A 5435-nucleotide genomic window follows, 5' to 3' on the forward strand; every position below is an offset into this window, starting at 1 on the left:
TGACTTCCTTAGTGATATGTCTTCAAAACTTTCCATTCTTCAAAGTTACAAAAGTTAGGATTCATATTTTTAAAAAGTGTTATGAAACTCAAGCTTAATAACCAAGTAATAGTGTGACTCATGAGTTACACCTTAATAAAACTTCAAGAGCTCACAGAGACCAATGTGATTATGGGACAAATTATTCCATATACTTAAACACAGGGGAAATATACTTATATTTTACAATTGCCTTGAGTTACATATAAAACTAGCTTCTGGCCCTTTAATTACAGACAAAGGTAGAACCACTATGAGAGGCTCATGAAGGAAGAAGTGCCATCCACACCTGAAAAGGCATTTCTTCGGGCTCCAGATTCAATGGCAAGCTCTCCCTCTGGAGCCCACTCCCTCCCCAGTTTGAGTTTCTTTCAGAAATAGTTTTTTCTGTTGCCAAGTAAGTATGATTGGGAGTGCAAGAGAATCAAATATCAAACAGCTTGCTTTAAATAAATAGTGTAAGTAGAATGACCAAGAACTAATACTGGATACTAACACTGTTTCCCAACTCAATTCCCTTGGGAAAATCTGATTAGAGACTCCACTAACCATGCCTCCGTGGTCCTCCTGTTTGCCCCCAACTAAAGCAGGCGACCACTCTGCCTGTACTGACATTCCCTTCCTGTGAGTTGGTCTTCTCTGCAGATGAATTATGTTCAACAGTTGTAAAGTTGGCTGATTAGAATTGAGATGCATCCTCAAATAAAAATATTGCTATAAATGCCATTTAGATTCCCTGGCCAGCTATCCAAAGACTCCAAAAAAGAAAAAGAGAGAGAGAGAGAGAGGAGAGAAGTAAACATTACAATGATCTCATGAGCTAGTGGCATAATTTGTTCTGGTAAGCATGCACATGTGTGTCCATATATATGTGAACATATGTATGCATATAAACACACACACAGTTTCTCACTGAGACTAGATCCTGTACATCAAAATTTTTGAAAGCTGATACGTGCAGAAAAATTACATTTTAAAGTTCTTGTGCAGTTTTAAATGGTAGCATTATCTTTGGTTTTTCTCCTCGCTGTGGAAGTCTAAATTCATCACTGAGGAAGTACACCTTTGTTTTTGGAAAAGACGCTCTAAGGACTCCTTTGGAAGGCAGCTATGCTCACCACTATAAGGACTCCTTTGAATACGCCAGGGTAAAACAATAGTTTCACTCAAAGGGAAAGATCAGAAATAACAAGAAGTTAAACTCTTCTCCTCATAACATAAAGTTTGTCTTTCTTGGAGTTGAACTTGAAATTCTGCCAAGCATTTCATTTTAGGAACTTGTGTATCTTTCCATGGGATTCAAGGAAATTGGAAGAGGCATTCAGGGTGAATGCTTTGGTGGTGGACCAGGAGACAGGGAGAGAGGCTGTGCAAGTGCGGACTTCAGACAAGCATCTTCAACATCAGCTGAGAAACTTGTGAGAACCGCAGTCTCGGGCCTCACTCCAGAAGCAGCATTTCCACAGGATGGTCATAGACATGTATGCACAGTAGAGTTCAGGAAGAGACTCACCCATGGAGTCCAGCAATAGTTACATGTAGAATTCATTTTTAAGTTTTTTTTTGTTTGTTTGTTTGTTTGTTTGTTTGTTTTACTTTGTTTGTAAAACCCTAGCTCAAGTGGTTGGGCCTGGTTGGTTCAGCCTCTCAGAATATATTATTCCTTGGCCATAGCCACTGTTCAAGGCTGGGGACTGTTTTAGTCAGTCTAGACTTTTATTACAGAATCTGGGTGGCTTATGAAGGACGGAAATTTATTTCCCACAGTTCTGGAGCCTGAAAGTCCAGGATCGGGGCTTGGTACTTTCATTATCTGCTGAGTCTGCTTCCCATGTTCTCACGTGGCAGATGCAGAGAAGCAGAGAAGGAGCTTTCCAGGGTCTCTGTTATGAGAACACTAATCCCATTGAGAAGGGCTCCACCCTCACGAACTCATCCCTTCCCAAAGGGCCAACCTCCAGATACCATCCCAGTGGGGATTAGGTTCCATCATCGGAATTCGGGGGGGACAAAAATGTTCATGGTAGAGCGGACATCTAACTTCAGCCAGTGAGTCAGGATGAGTCTTGATACCTTTCTTTGGAAGGCTGGGTCAGGAACAGTTTTTCTTGTTTAACTAGAATGAGGAAACATGTCGCATTATCGCTGCTGGCTTCAGTTCTGAAGCCTTCCCTAGAGAAGGACTTCTGTATGGAAGCCGATACATCCCCCTTACTGTGTGTGCCAGGTTGAGAAAAGTCTTCTGGCCTGCGGAGCCTCACGAAATAGTGTAGCGGAGGGAGCAGCATGAACGTGATTGAAGCCATGCTTGTAACCAGTGACCTACAGGGTGCAAACCTGCTGCCCACCTCCAGGGGGTGACCGACTGGTTGGAGTGACGCGTTAAGTATTTCTTAGATGATCAAGAACATTTTGAGAGGGAAACTTGGTAAAAGACAACTTCCTGTCTTTGAGCAGAAAGAAAACCCAGATTTTTTTTTTTTTTTTTTTTTTTTCAATCACTAAAGGATGTGTGATCCTTGAAGCATGGAGATATCTGGAAGTTAGGTCACATAATATGTCTGTTACCTTGATTATGGAGTACTTGGCATAGGTAAGGGAATGAATCAGACTGAAATTCATCTCATCCCTCCCAAATCCCCGTACCCCATTACTGCCTTAGCAGTGCTGGAAAAAGAAATGTTAGTGATTAGTTGTGGTCCCTGCTGCTACGGTTGATCCCAAGGCAGTAACTGATACTCATCATGTCTTTCCACCATTACCCTTTCTAGGCTTCTTTCCACTCCTTCAGCATTTCTGTGGGGCCGGGCGGCGGGGAGGCTTGCCTAGTGGGGTGACACAAATTCTCATCCTTGAGGTGTCTGAGCCGTTGAGTTAGTTTGTTGTTGTTAGTGGTGGTGGTGCTCAGTTGAAACTGGGCATGAGGGTACCAGGAGATGCCCAATGGTAAACATCTTCCTCCCTGACCCTGTTTTGTAGCAACGGTTTTACCTCCTCAAGGTCATGACTTTCTGGGCTTGCAGTTCACTGTCATGAAGATACCAAAATTATACGTGACGGCTTTAGCTTTAATTTTAGAGGCATTTTTCCTGCCAACAGCATCCTTTCTTGAAACCTCGGATATCTAGATCACAGAGCCTAAATTCATAGGGATGGGAAGCACACATTCTCCACATGGGTCACCAAGCATGTGAATGGGACCACTCCCACTTCTGCCCTCGATTGCCTAGCCCATGTGTTCTGCCTGCTGGGAACATAGCACCATATATGAGACTTTGGTTTAAAATATGTACTTAGCAAGCCAAGTCATCATGAAGGATGGAACTCCATCTTCATAAAGTATCATTTTCAAGCTCTGGGCTAAATCTTTAAGAGGCTATGCTCTTTCAATCCAGTGGCTTCTGGATGGTGTGGTATGTTAGGACCAGTGGACCTGTGGCCCTGTGTCCACTGCCATACCTTATTTGCTGTACATTGTGTCCCTTTGTCTAATGTGATGTCATGTGGGATCCCATGCTAGTAGATGAGATGCCTTTGAGACCTGGAGAGTGGTGATGGGTGAGCCATCCTGTGCAAAAAAACAAACAAACAAACAAACAAACTCATATGCAGAGTATGAATCAGTCCAAGCCAAGATGATATACTGCCATTTCCATGGCTGGCTTCTCTCCTGGAGGAACTGGAGTCTAGACAGGAGGGTAGGCCACAGTCTTGTTCTCCATTGCTAGCAGATCAGCCATCCACCAGCAGTAGCCAGATTAGTCTTGGGGAGAGGCAACGCTTGCTCTGAGTCCATGCACTAGCCTCATCTCAGCCATTAGACTCTGTACACAAGTCCATTGCTCAAGCACTGAGATGTCCAAGGATGTCAGAGTCTAGACGACATTGACTGGCTGTATCATTCTGTCAATTTGGTTGTTTCCTCTGTGTGGGCACTGCTCTTTGCTCAACATGAATGTGAGATACAAAGATGCTCCCTCTATATTCATTCCCATTGGGCCATCAATATCTCTAGAGTGAGCCTTCTCTAAAGTCTAGTTGTTTCGCAGCAGAACGACCCTTCAAATAACCCTGGTTGGTGTAATGCAGAAGAAAGAGTTAATTTTAATTTCCAGAGCATAAGTTTGATCACCATTGAAATAAGGGAGATTTCTCAATAAATAGAATCACAGGAATTTAGGACTGGAGGCCATCACGGATTTCTCGACCATGATGTAGTAATCATTCCCATTGTATGCTTTGCATACATTTTCATCATTGAATCCTCACCGGACTCTAGGAGGCAATTGCCAGTTCTGCCTGATTCTAGATGATGAAATGAAGACACAGAGAAGTTATGTAGCTGGTTAAACTAGAAAACGGTGAGCCTGGGCTCAATACTCAGATATTCTGACTTCAAAGCCCAGGCCAGCACACCACACTGCACTAGTTTTCACAGTGCTAAGCTATGAAAAAATGCATTGCAAAAGAAAACAAGCCCAATAGCCTTGACTGAAGCTGATATTATCATCTACTATGAATTTTAATGACCTGGTATTTGAACTGCCCCAGAAGGTTCCCTCTGACCATTCTTTCCTTGCTCCTAACACTTCCCCAGAAGCCTTATTTTGGTGTTTGGATTCCGAGGTCATTTTCCACAACAGATATATTATTAAGATTAAATGTACTTAACTGTGTCTACTTTCTATCTTTTATCTAGTATTTTTACTACAACCTATTTTAAAAACAGCACTGAGTTTCCTTTTAATCTGCTTTTCAAATTTTAAAAATAGCCACAAGGAAAGAAACAATAAAAAAAAAAAGCATGAGATGAAGAAAACAATCGATTTCACAAGGAATTATGTTAAATGTAGGTACAGATAATGACGACATGAGAGCCTTGTTCAAAAGAGTAATTTCGGACATGACACCCACTCCAAAGAAACAGCACATACAATTCTGTTGCTTTGTTCTGAAATGATCAAGAAAACAGTGCTGGGAAATGCTCTAATCTCTCTTCACTAGGTTGGTATATCAGTTTTAATTGATGCCTTGTGCCAAAAAATGTCTTTGGCAGCGTTTCACCCTCATTCTATGCCAAGAAACTGCTCCTTGGTGGATAACAATAAAAGGAGGTAGTTTACAATATAAAGTTCAATATGAAAGGAAAGTTAATAGGAAATAAAATACATTTAGTATATTTGGCTGAAGGTGCTGAGTGTCAAGCTACAGGAAATCTTCTGTAGTGATTTTATAATGTCTGTGGTCTGAAATAAAATTGCTCATGAAGTGTCTACCCAAGGCACAGCCTTCCACCTTGAGCCACAAGAGGACACGCACATTTGCATTTCTTCTGGAGGATGCTTCTGATTCCTTGACTGGAATTTGTATTCTACGCTGTGAGCTTTCAACATGGT

Source organism: Lutra lutra, chromosome 16, assembly GCF_902655055.1.
Source record: "Lutra lutra chromosome 16, mLutLut1.2, whole genome shotgun sequence".
Lineage (NCBI taxonomy): Eukaryota > Metazoa > Chordata > Mammalia > Carnivora > Mustelidae > Lutra > Lutra lutra.